We start from the raw sequence: 14,999 nt of genomic DNA on the forward strand, positions 1-14,999 counted from the left end.
AGAAAAGCATAATTCCAAAAATATATTTCTTAGATTCACGGAGGTCTGAAGCATGGAGATTCGTCGGAGCCACCAGTTCGAATTATTTGACAATTATAATTTTTTCTCTTTGTATTAGCTCCGTTTAGCGACTAACTTGTTAGCCTAGATTGCTGACTTTTTAATCTGTAATAGAATGTATTTAAAAAAAATTCACCTTGTTATTTAATAAAAACATGAATTCATTTGAATTAATTAAAATTAAAAAAGTGCATATATTATGAAGTAAAAATTCTATTACGGAGTTAATGATTGGAAAAAACCTACGTGATTGAATGTTTTGATGCACGAGCTTGAACTCCAACACAAGCATTGAATTTAAAAACGTGTATCAAATTGAACTAAACAATATTGTTAAAGTTAAGAGATTTTAACTGTACCTATTTAATGAAATCAATCTTTTTGAATCTTAAAATGATACAAAGACAGTTTTTGTGAGACAATTGTTTAGGAAGATATTAACTTTCCATTGTTTTGGAAGATATTAACTTTTCGTCACTTTCCTTAGGCCAGTCAGCGATTTCACATGTGGTGATGGTTAAGACTATTTTTGTGTTACGATTAAATTTTCTGTCTGAAACTTATTTGTTGGCTTCTTTCCTGTCACCAAATTGACTATTTTGTTGATACGGCTAATCCTTTCAAAACTATTTAATAATGTTTTGTACTTCCATCAATTAACTAAGCGAAGTGTTTAATTTAATGTCGCTGAAAATATATCAAATGGAACCGTCTAAAATTCGTATGATATTTTGTTTATATTTGACTATTGCCACTCGATAATCTATACTTATAAATAAAGCTCAATGTGTGTGTGTGTGTTGGCGCTCTACAGGCCAGTATAATCTGCATATATAATTTCTAATCTGCATAGCGTTACCCCAACTGGCGTAGAAAAATTCGCGCATTTGCGTTACCGTAACTCGCGAAGAAAATTCACGCATGCGCATTGTGTTCTGACTGTTGACATGACAACCATCATCAATGGATGATTTAAATTATTTTTAGGTTAGTTGCATGCTTTTGTAAGTAAATTGTATTTATGTTAGTTATATATTTTTTGTATATGCTTATAGTTTTAAGTACATCGTTTTTTAAGTAGTTTTTTTTAACCTGTTTTCAATGGTTTAAATTATTTTTAGCTTAGTTGCATGCTTTTGTAATTAAATTGTATTTATGTTAGTTATATATATATATATATATTTGTATATGCTTATAGTTTTAAGTACATCGTTTTTTAAGTAGTTTTTTTAAACCTGTTTTCGACCGATTATTTTAAACAACTCATTTTATTTTCTTAGTGTTTGATGCATTTAAAATGAAACATTGTTAATGAATCAATCTGTTCGTGATGAATCTGAGAAAATTTTGTTGACAAATTCTTGAGATATTACATAAATTAAGAAAGATATTCTTTAGTGCCCACAAAGTTTAAACGCTCAGTAATATCAGTAATCATATGATTAAAAAAATGCTTTGTTTCAGTAAAAAATATTATTATATTAATTGCAGATTAATCATTTACACTTTAATTTAAAGCATAAATTCTACGAGGGGTAATAGAAAATTAGAGAGATACATATCACGTTATGACTGATGGCCTTTATAATATTATGAGTGAATTATATGACTATCAAAATTTGAAGTTTTAAAATATTTTGCTGAAGAATCTATTAAAGTTGGAATTGCGTAAAATATTTAATGGTACAACCGGAGTTTAACCCCCTGCTTGGCGAAATTTTTAAAAATCGCCAACAACGGCCTTGCGAAATGTTCAAAAGCAAAGGAGCAGATGTTCAATTATAGTGCATAATAAAGATTGCCAGCTTTGGCGCGTTATCGTAACTTGGCAAAGAAGGGTTTAAACTCCGGTTCAACCTATTTAATTATTAAAATTTAAACGAAAATTAAGATTGGCGAACCGGCTGGTCACCAAAGGCGGCTTGTAAGTAATAAGGGTGACTTTTGTGCCATGTACGTTAATGTTTTATATATAAAGATACTATTTCATTTGCGGAAAAGTAAAAAGCATTGAAAGAGAAGAAAATGATATTTACTTATTCCGTCTGGTGTAGTTTGTCCCCAACCAGTTATTATTAATTTATTTCTGAAATTCTTATTGTCATCAGTTGGCAAGCATATAGGCTGCTTGAAGGAATTGCATTCGATTCCCTGAGCAACTCGAATAAGCCCGATATCGTTCTGTTTGCATACATGATAATATTCCGGGTGTGGCAGTAATTCATCTGCTTCCAAAGTTTGTCTGAATCTGCTTGAATCTCTCCATGGCAAGCGAATTTTCATTTGGCTTTTCTCTATGAAGCATTGACTAGGCACCGTCAAATTCATGCATTCTTGGTTATGGTCCGCTTCTTCCCTGCAATGAAAGAAGAGTTTTATGATGAAGAAGGGTACGAGTTTGACAAAGTGTCCGGTTAAGCTTCCTTGATCTTCTGTCCTTATAACGTTTGAACGCTGACAAAAACAGTCACAAAAGTGGTGTCCAGACATAGAGAAATGAATGTGCACTATTCAATGAGCGACAGGAGTATGTATACCAATATCGAATATTCGTCAAAAGGCATTAAAATAGTTAGTTAAAAAATTGTAGAATACCATCGATTTAGTAAAAAAATGTACTGTAAATGTCAATGTAATGGAAGAGGAGGTTTAGGATGAAGAGGGTACGAGTTTGACAAAGTGTCCGGTAAAGCTGTCTTGATCTTCCGTCCTTATAAAGTTTGAACGCTGACAAAAACAATCACAAAAATGGTGTCTAGCATGTAAGGAGGATTAGTACTCTGCCAGTTATAAGACGACCAGCAGACAGCGCATGCGCAGAAAGGGACTGGTTTATGTTTGCTTCAATTTCATAAGATAGATTCAGGCATTACATGCTTAGCTATAAATTGCGGTTTTGGCGGCGCTGAATTTTTCTTTCACTGTGTATCGTATTAAAATGACGGATGTTGACAGAAAGAATCATAGTAAAATAAAAAAAAAAGGATCAAGATACCTAAATTTCGAAAACTGTGGAAAAGAAATGGCAAATGAAGTGAACACACACACACACACACACACACACACACACACACACACACACACACACACACACACACACACACACACACACGCGCGCGCGCGCACACACGCACACACAACCTCGCATATCAGACAGAACAAAGAGAAAAAAAGGCGGAATTAATCTATGATAAGTGATTAATTTTTTCACTCTAAAAAAAACTGAAAATTCTACAAACGCATGCGCAATAAGAAAAAGACATAATACAGCGGCATGTTGTTGTCCCGTTTGGACAATCACTTGCCATCGACCGAACAGCACTTTTAAGCCTTTCTAAGCATGCCTTGCTTACTGGCCGTCTCATAACTGGCCGTGTGTAAACACGGGATTAGTACCATTGATTTACTACAAGACAAAAAATAATATATGCTTACTTTGTGAAACAGAAGGCGGACGTCAGGATATATTTCTTGGATATAATGGAACCGGCGCAATCTCGATCTGCATCTAACTAGACATATAAGAGTCTTAAAAAAAACATGAAAAAAATGTTTCATCAATGATATCTGAAAAAATGTAACGGGGCTTCGAATATCTTGTCTGGAATATAGCAGCACTTATATGTTTAGGAAACATTAATCTATCTTTAGTTAAATTTGTAAAATTTGCTTTGAATTATTTTGCAGTCATATTGTTCACGCTGAACATTGTTTTTCGAAATTGACTCATCATGCATGATTATAAATCCGTTTTCAGAAACAATGGGTAATATTGTTGTAAAATATATTTAAAAGTGGATACATATTTAAAAAATATTTTAAAATCAGGGTTAGAAAATTACTGAAGAACAAAATTGATATTGATATCAATGAAAAGTTTATTAAAAGATTGTTTTAAGTAGCGGAAAAGTGGTTCTTGTGCAATCATATACTATGAAATCGAAGTAAACGTTAACATTTTCATTAATTATGAATGAAAAATCTAAATAAAATTTTGAAATCTTTTTTAGTAAACACCTGCTATCCAATTTTTAAATATCTACCAAATTTGGTAGCTACAGTGTAAGGATTTACTCTATAGAGTGTTCCGTCTTAGAAACGCCTTTTTCCCATTCCAGCTGTAGTTGCCATGGAAACCGGCGCATGCGCAGTTTCTCTAGAACTTTGATACGTTTCTTTTTCTTTTTTTTTTATACTTAACGATTCAGATTTTGTGATGTCTAAATTAGAGCTGTAAAGTTGAACGATGTATCTTTGTGTTCGTGTTGGCTATTCGTGTTCGTCAATAAATGTTATTATGTGTTTTATGATATATCTTATTCTCGAGTGCTAGAAATAGATTATAGATGCTAGATCCTAGATAATTAAAACCAATAAGAGAATTAGAATCGCGCGATTGCATTTAGATTTATTTGATGAAAGTTCTGGCGCCATATATGAGATAATTTTTTACGATATTTAATCTGAAATTAGTTTTCTCTCATTTCTAATGATCTTAACTGTAAGGAGTTTTTCACAATATTTAATTTATAATTAATTGAGTTTTCCACGATTTTTAATGATTTTTTTTCATTGATCTGCTATTTGTAATGGAGATCTGTGAAGTTTTTCATATTTAATTTAGAGGTAATAAATAAAATTCTCCACGATTTTTGAAAGTTTTTAATGTCGCAATTTATACATAATAAACCAGCTAGCATAATTTTGGAGAATTAAAATGAAATTTTAAGTTTGTTATTGATTGCTTAAATGGTAAAAGCAACATTTCGGTTGTAACGGCGATCAAAAAGCATCAAGAAAAAATTTCGCAAAATTATAAAAATATGCTTAGTTGTATTATTATTTATTATGAAAAATTTTGAACGTGCGAATCACTATATAGTTTGACGATTGAAACTGTCAAATTGGTGAAATTTTTTCTTGGTGCTTTTTAGTCGCCATTACAACCGACAAGTACCTAGTACAATTTCAATGCTTTATTGCCCTAACCTGCTTTCCCAGCATAATATGCAAAATAAAAGTGTTTACAAATACATAATCATTTTTTAATATGCCAGATATGAAGAAACCAAGCCACATGTTAATTAAGCCAATGTTTTTTTTATATATGAAAAGCTTTTGATGTTATGTGATTTTAATGATGTAAAAACCGTACTTAGATGTTTCAAATATATGGCTAAACGATAAAGTTTTGGGTTAAGAGAAAAGAAATTTGAATTATATTGATAATTAATTTGTATGTATACAATTTTTTAGTATTTTCGCCATTTTTTTTCCACAAATTTCTTATAACTTATTTCTTGAACGATAATTGCCGAAAATACTATTGTAAAAAAGAAGGAAAAGATTTCATGCAGTTTTAAAATTCAAAAAGTCAGATATTTAATTATATAAGTTTTTTTGCGTGTAATTTTTTTTTCTAAATTTTGAAATTAATTTTTTTTTTGCATAATTTTTGACACTATTTTTTTTTTGCGACAAAAAAAAAAATTTAAACTCAATGTTTCTTTATTTTTTTTCTATTGTTGACTCTAAAGAAAAGTACTGCTTATCATCTGCTATGGTTACATGAGGAATAAAAAAGTTAAGTTACAGTACCGAACCTGAAGAAATTTTGATTCAGAAAAATTCAAGTATACAATAAATAAAAAAAGTGTGATGTAATAAAATAAAGCGTTTTTAGTAATGTTTGATATTTTTTGAGGGAATTATGAATATTAAAATCATGCATAAGAGATTTAATGGAAATTCAACACAACCACTATTACCGGCGGCTATTTTTAAAAATATATTTATTTTATATATGTTAACATTTGAAAATTCTGAAGAATGACGAAATCTCAGATTAAAATCTAAGCTTCAGTATGTTAACATTCAAATAATTTGATAATAATAATAAAATACTTACTTTGACAACCCATGGATATTTAGAGACTGGTTTCACTTGCCTTCCATCAATAATTCGGTCATTGCCTCTGCTGCCTTCAAGAGAAGGAATGCGCCTACCACATTCTAATAATAATAATAACCATAATAATATAAAATAGAAATCTGCTAACGCAAATTTCAAGTTATTATGTGAGAACATTATTATTTTTTACGTCATTGTTTGTCTTACAAGGGGAGGGCACGAGGTTGGAAATTCAGTTCTGGATGAGATTTAATAAAATGCTAATATACATGTAGAATGTTCACTCTCGAAAATATTAAAGTGCAATAACCAGTCAATTTCGAGAAAACGGCCCTCAGACTTTCTGCATAGCTTATATATTAATAATGTATCGGCGTTGCCGAGTCGCGAATAGTATAGCTGGCGTAGCTTTCAGGAGACTCGGGTTCGATTCTGGGCTAGTCTTTTTTACTTTTTTTAATTGTTTTTTTAAAATTTGTTTCAAATAAATTTAACAATTTACAGTTTTAATTAATATGTTTTTCATTTTTTTATGCAAAAATAAATATTTATTCTCCTAATTCCTGGATTATAATTTAATTTTCAGAAGATAAATAATTATAAGTATTAATGCAAATTTTTAAATATTCAGGATTATTTAAATTTACATTTTAAAAATGATTTATTATGGAAAAATAAATGTATTTTCTCTTAATACTTCAATTATAATTCTTTAAAAGAAAATTTAAAATATAAACATGTTTTTCTTTTAAATTAAAAAAAAAATAAAATATTAATTTTTAAAAAAATAAAATGAATGTTCTAAAAATAAATCTCCCTCAAAAATAAATATTCAATGACTTAATATTTGAATTATAATTTTATTTTTAAGCAAGAAAAATAATTATCTACATAACTTAAATGATGATAAACGTTAATTAAATTATTGACATAAAAATATTTAATTAATATTTTTATTACATACAAGAGACAGAATGATAGTTATTATAAAAACTTTCAAATAAGATAGATATATTTCGACATCCGGCAAAATTCATGCATAATGATTATCCACAAAAGTAATCGATAAAAAAATTTCATTTATCTTCAAAAAGTATTTGTTTTTCTACAGAAAATCGGCAGCGCAGAAAGGATATCGTATATTATTAAAAATTCGGGTCATATGCCTATGCATTCCATAGTTTAACACCTGCTTTATACTTTTTCTTTTCGATTATTAACATTTAGAATGTTTGTCGATATAATTTTATTTATTTCAGCTGCTCTCCATTTCGGATGTAAATGCAGTTTCGTTGCATGCATAAATAAATAGTCGTGCAATGCAGTCGTTCGTTTTCGATAAATAATTTATCTTCATTAAAATTCAAAAATTTAAAACTTTTAATGATTTTAAGATAAAAATAGTTATTTTGAAGTATTTTTATCGTTAAAATTATATTTATAATTATTTTAACACTTAAAAATTAAATTATAGTTATAATTCAAGAACAATTTACATGAACATAATTATTTTTCTTTTAGAAAATAAATTATAACTTATGCATTAAGAGAAAATGCATTTATTTTATCCATATAAAAAATGAGTATCATATTAAACCAACTTTAAATTGTTAATTTAACTTAAGTAATTCTGAATACTTGAAAAATGCATTCACACTAATAATTGTTTATTTTTTGTAAATTAAATTATAATCCATGAATTAGGAAAATAAATATTTATTTTTGTATACAAAAATAAAAAAAACATATTAATTAAAACTGTTTGTAAATTGTTAAATTAATTTGAAATAAATTAGAAAAAATATATAAAAAATGCCAGCCCAGAATCGAACCTTGGCGTCCTGGATGCTACGCCGTTGTTTTAACCATTACACTTTTCGTAACTTGGCAACGACGATACATTATTAGTATATAAGCTACGCAGAAAGTCTGAGGGCCATTTTCTCGAAATTGACTGGCTATTGCGCTTTAATATTTTCGTGAGTGAACATTCTAAATATATACTACCATTATACTTAATCTCATCCAGAACTGAATTTTCAACCTCGTGCCCTCCCTTTTTTAATTAATTTAAATCAATAACCAGTTTAAACCGATTTGAAGCAATCACGTGATTATCAGATTACGCATGCGTTCGGTATTTAGAAAATGATGGTCCCCCCCCCTCATCTCAAAATCGTTTGAGCTTTAAAACGTTTTTTCCAGTCAGAAAAATTGAAAATTTTAAAAAAATTACACACACACACAAATTTTCGATATTTTCCTCGCTCTTTCGTGTCCATTTCGTGCTTCCATTTTTTTCTGTGCGCTTATATGCTTATTAGGGCGATAACTTCTTTCAACTTTGCCCGTAATTAGCCTGACAGAAGAATCGGGTACATGGCTGACAGTTGCGCCGAATTGTCACTTTTTGTTGATAATAAATGTTAAATGTGACCTTTTTTTTATTATTTTCTATATAATATTCTGCCTGCATTTTGTGACATCCAAAACCTCAAACCAAAACAACAGCATGTTCTCACATAATGATGATGGTAATAATAATAATAAACCTTTAACTTGATAACAAATCAAAAACTGAACCTTTTATTATAATTTTTAGTCACTTCGTGCTAGGCTAAAGAAATTTTTAAAAATTTTGTATTTTGCTTTACATTATACTTAATCTAGCAAAACAAGATTTTAATATTCTTAGAGTTTGTTTAATAAATACTCTATTAATCGTGATTAAAATTAGATTCCAAATGATAAGCAAATGAATCGATTAAAAGATTCAATGATATGTTTAATAACCAATGATGAAATGAAAGACAATTATAAAAACTCAAACTAGCTGGAATGGTTTCCCCAAAACATTCTCGCATATTTTCTAACAAACTTGTCATGCCAGAGAACGCTTTACATGACAGGGGGGTACAATATTTACGAAATATTAACTTCTGATGTGAGTTTAGTGTTTTATCTGATTCTATCGTGTCAACCTACATGAACTATTTGGCGATTAATCAGTGGCATTCGGTTAATAGCATTCAAAAATCGAATTTGTGTTTTAGATGCGCTTTCCCCACAAATTAAAACAAAAATTTAACACAAAAAGGCACAAAATCCAGTATTAAATTTTATATATTTAAACCATTGTATTTTTGAATTATTGCGTTTACATATTTCTGAAAGTATGTACCGACGGACAGTCAACCTGTTGTTGGCTTTGGCTCAAAATTTAATAGGTCTCTAGACTATACATATTAATTCTGTGCACCGAATCGTGTTAACTGATATTTGAACAGACGGATTTCCTCTGAACGAATTTTACTCAAAATTTTATAGAAATCAGGAGTAAAAATAGTATACCACATTTCAACCATCTAGCTCAAAGCGTTTTCGAGTTATCTTTGTCACAGGCAGATAGAGGGACATTTTCTAAAAATGTTTTTAGAACTGAGGGAGGTCTAAAACAGAGAGATTAGACAAAAGCTCTAGTTCGAAATTTTTGAAGATTTCTATACTTACTGTATATAATGTATTCCAGGAAGTAAAAAAAAAAAGTGAAGTTAAAAGCGTAATTTTAAAACATTTATAGCGGATTGACAGAAATAAAATTGAAAAACTCTTCTTAACTCATTAACTGTTTGTTTGACTGTATAATTTTTATTTACTAAATTTGCATTATTAACTGTATTATTAATATTTCTACTTAAACATCAGTTTAACTGCGACTGTAATAGAGAAAGTTTGACTTTTCCAGCTTCGAATGTATTTTCTCACGCTCAGTGCTTTTCGGCAATTGATAAAAAATAAATATTTTGTTACCATCAAGACGATGGAAATGCAGTTTTCTAAAACAAGTTAATTCTTATGATAGACTTTAAGAAGCTAAAAAAAATTATGTAATTGTTTTAAAAATGACCAAATAATACGATGATTATCGTGAATTTTAATTCAATTTCACAGTATGGTAAAAGATTTCCTATTTAAGCAATCTTTATTATAATCTCAGTGAAATGAAAATGAATCATACATTTGAAATGAATTTGGTACAGTTCTAGGGACGAGTACCATTTGTCGATTTTCCGCCAAACTTTTCTCGCCAAGACCAGCGGACGCTGTAATCTTCAGAATTTTATTTCTCAATATCATGACTATTTTCAAGAGACGCTAGCGACTTTATCTTTAAAGTTTGGCGTAATATTTGGCGGTACCCGTCCCTATAATTTAGCCAAGAATTTAGTTTCATGTGTTTGCGTTTGATATTTTGTATAGTAAAACTATAATGACGAAGAAAAGAATGGACCTATATCTATGACAGTGGTTCCCATGTTTTTTCAATTCTCGGTAATATTTGCTGAATGCGGTTTTTTTTTCCTTCTCAAGGCGCCCTATATTAAATTTTAAGTAATTTTTGAAAAATAATCAATCGTTAATAAACTAATTAATGTTAAGTAAAAATATATAAAACGCATTTAAATTTATATAAATTTTGTTGAAAAAGTTTCAGTAAATATAATAATCAATAAGAGGCAATGAGTCTGTTATTTATTGTACATTTCTTCTAATCATGGTATTAAATTAGATTCAGCTATATTATATGACAGCAATTGACAAAATTCGGCTTTGCGCAAATAAAAAGTAGTAAAAGGGATTAAAACACTCTGCACTTGAGTACTTATGTTTGGATATTTATTGCTTTCTTATATACGAAATGTAGGAAAAGTGCAATCGTCAAAAAATTCGAAATAGAGATTTTGACAAATGTCCCTGCTTTAGAACTCTCTAAGCTCCTCAAACATAATTTTGGAAAACGTTCATCTGTCTGTCTGTGACAAAGATAATTCTAAAATGCTTTGAGCTATATAGATGAAATTTGGTATACAGCATTTACACCAAATTTGTAGATTTCTATCAATTTTTGAGCAAAAGTGGTGAGCAATTCCACCACTTTTGGTGGCGTGGTTTCTATCAATTTTGAGCAAAGTGAGTGGTTGAACACCTGTTGATCTATGTTTTCAGAAGCATGTTAACGATGCAACTGAAAAACCCAGTGACTTGAATAGATCAAATTTGATATGTGATTTTGTGACTACAAGTGTAGTTCTGTTTTAGATTTTTGTTTCGATCGGTTGAGAAAAGCGCATCCATAACGCAAATTCTATTTTTTATACCATTATCCGCATGCCAGGGGTTAATCGCCAAGAAAGCGCCTAGAATCACATGATAGCTTTAGTAAAAATGTTAAATTCGCTCCAAAGGTTAAACGCTTATTGAACGCAAAAGCTATACAAGCCATACAAAGCTTTTATTTGAGAATATACTAGAAAGTTTAGGGAGACCACTACGGCTGATTTTTTTTACTGATAACTAAAAATTAATTTATTCCACGATTATTAATTTGTTTCGATTATCTAATAAATTATTTTCTTCTGCAACATTAAATGCTGATGAGCATTAAATGGATTCATACAAAATTATCAACATTATCATTTTGATAATATTTTTTCTTAATCTAGATTTATAAGCGTTGAAAATTATACTAACAAAACTTCTCATTGAATGAAATGAAATTAAAAATGTAAATAAAATATGAAAATAATATAATACAAATTTTATTATACAGACACAATTCTAAATTAAAAATTTTTTTTGATTAATTAATAATTAAATTTTTTTGTTTAGTATAATTAGTTTATAATATTAAGCGATTAAAGATAAGAAAATAAAAAAAAATCCCAGTAAATTAAGTAAAAATATGATTATAATTACGTTAATATATTTGAATGTTGTTCTAACTAAGAAATGGATTGAAATATCAGGAAAGATAATTTTTATACTCACTTCTACATTCTTTTTGTTCTTCACGTTTTGATGACTCGTCTTGTTTTTCTCCTAGCTGTAATATGAAAAAGAAAAACGATTATAAGAATTTTTTTACGTAATTTTAAAGATCATGCAACAACCCATGCGATTAAATTTTGGGTCAATGTAAAATATCCCTTTTCTATTTACATGAAATTTTCAGAAATATTCTTCTCATATAAAGAATAAGAATAATCAAAATAATGCAGAAAGAAAGTTCCGAATGCACAGGTGCAAAAATTAGGCGGGAATGGCAGTTAAATTCCTGTAACCTCGATAGCAGATGTTAATAAAAGTACATATACATTTACGAAATGAACTATTAGTGAATCGTTTGAAAGCCGTTGATTTGTGGGTTTGTATGGTTTTATTTTAGATCCGAACAAATGATTCAAGTCCTGTTTTCCGACGAATATTAAGATGTGTTTGCGTATAAATGATCGCTCTTTCAAACATTTTTTTTTCTTTGTTTTGTATAAATTGAATATTAAGTAAAATACAAAACTGATTTTTTTTCATCGTCTTTATTTTAATTATTGAATAGTCACAAAAAATTTGCCTAATCTGATTGATATTTTTTTTTTTAAAAAGCATGATTTTGCTCTGGAATACTAAACATAAGAAACGTGTCAAATTTTTTTTAAAAAAGTTTGGAATACATTCAAATTTTGAAATAATTCAGATAGAAACATGAATTATGCTTTTAAGCTTCTACCTAGCCGGTGCGAAAAAAATGCACCAATGGGACTAGTAAAATAAGTAATAAAATAGAAGAAACAATGTACTTGTTGCAATGATCTAACAATTATTTGAATTCTGTCTTATTCTACTTTTTAGAACGTATCCCGAAGTAAGCGTTAAATATGTTTATACGATCATAATAGTAACAAAATAACATCTTTTTGGCTTTATTTTATACTGGGATTACACTTGGTCAGTAGGTAACGCATGCGTAGAAAGGCTGAAAAATGCTGTTCGATCCATGTCAAGTACTTGTCTCGACGGGACAATAACATGACTTTGTATTGTATTTTTTTCTTACTGCGCATGCATTTGTAAAAAAAAAAATTTTTTTTTGGCGTGAAAAAATTGATCACTTATCATAGATTAATTCCGATATTTTTTGCTGTTTGTTCTTTCTGATTCAAGGTTGTTTTTTCTTTTTCATTTTCTTTGTCATTTTTTTCCTATAGTTTTCCAAATTCAAGTAAGTTGACCTCTTTTTTATTTTATCATGCTTCTTAGTGTAAATATCCATCATTTTTATGCGATACGTAGTAAAAAAAGAAAAATTCACGGACATCAAAAACGGCAATTTATAGCCAAGCATGAAATGCCTAAATCTATTTTATGAAATTGTGGCTAACACAAATCAGTTGATTTCTACGCGTGCGCTGCCTACTGGCCGTTTTATAACTAGCCGAGTATAAACCCGACATTAAGCTTGGAGGTTAAAATATTCCATGGCCAATGTTCGTCTATTTCCATCCGTTCAAGGAATTCCTAAATGAAAGATTCTCTTGCAGCACGATCGTTACGTTGAAATTCTTGAATATGTTTGATTTGTATGGATAGAACTGCAGCACTTTACGGACAATTTTATACACGTACTCCATGGTACGTCCATTCGATGTGCGACAGCACATACGCTACACGTGCCGTATGTGCTTTCCATTGTTGCTTTCTCCACTGCTAATGCAACAGCCCTGTCAGTTTCTATTAAAGCAGATTTCCTTTCCCACCGAGGTGCAACAGATACGAAACCCGTGACTTCAAACTTTGCCACCATTTTCCTCAAACCCTGTGATGTCATTGGCCCTCGGCGTATTCCTCTTACTGAACGATATCTTTGCAAAGCACACTGTATACTGCTATAACATTCATAATAATATTTAATAAGAAAAGCGCTGTCTTGCCTGATTAAAGATACTGCCGATTCATAACAACGAGAACTTAATCAAATCATGTGTAAACCTCATCTGCATAAATCCTTTGCTTCTTCTTGCCGTAAGCCAGTTACAAGCCATTGTGGTTTTGCATAACCCTACTGACAGTTTCATTTCAGACTAAACACTTTTTAAACCTTCAAGTCTTATTTTATTTAACAATATTGCATACAACGCCATTTCCATCTGATGGTAAGTTTTTAACCCTCTTTTTGTGGAAAAGAAATCCCCATCACCTTTTTTAAATTATTACCAGATTTGATAACATTGGGTTAAGTAGTGTTTTTTTCAACCGAGATATGATCGTTATTAAAAGCCACATTTCACTACATGATTTTTCTGAGCCTCATCAATTAGTAGAAATTTATCTGAAATGTGATCGTTATTAAAAGTCACAATCGACTTGATGATTCTTCTGGGTCTCATGAATTAGTAGAAATGTGTCTGAAATGCCATTTTTATTAAAAGCCACAACCGACTAGATCTGGGCCTCATCAAATAGTGATTTATTCGAAATCCGATTTTTGATGAAGGTCGCAGATGACTAGATAAGTAAAGTAGCAGGAATAAAATTTTTTCTTGTGGAATAATATTTTCGGAACCTATAGCAAAAAACTATCAAAATTTCACTTAAAATTTAATTAATTAAAATTTCAAAAAAAAAATCCGTTCGAGGTGCACATTACCGATACACTTTTTTAAATCTTAATGCCTTACATAGGAATCGAATACCGTATCATAACCACTAAGAAGCCAGTTGGAAATAATCTATTCCAACTATTTTAAATATATACTGCTTAATGGTCTATATAATATCATATAGATCTAAAATTTAAATATAAAATTTGAACGTTAAGAAATTTGCCTTTTATAATTAATTAAATTTCTAGAATGAATTTTAAAATTTAATTATTATTAATTATTTAATTATTTGAGCATTAATTTTATTTGTAAAATTAATGCTCAAACAGAAATTTCTACCCCGTAGTAGTAATCGTATTGTAATAATAATTCTTTTGATTCTTATTTTTTTATAAGATCATTAATTTCTTATTTTAAATTTCGTTTAGTTCAGAATAAAATCATAAAAGGCATACGATTTTGATAGAAATATTTTGAAAGAAAATAGTAGATTAATAAATTTCAATTACAAAAAATATATTAACTTTTAAAGAATTTCTATCTTATGATTATATTTCTTTTCTCAATTTCGTTATAATATTGCTTGATTT

Source organism: Argiope bruennichi, chromosome 11 (assembly GCF_947563725.1).
Source record: "Argiope bruennichi chromosome 11, qqArgBrue1.1, whole genome shotgun sequence".
NCBI lineage: Eukaryota > Metazoa > Arthropoda > Arachnida > Araneae > Araneidae > Argiope > Argiope bruennichi.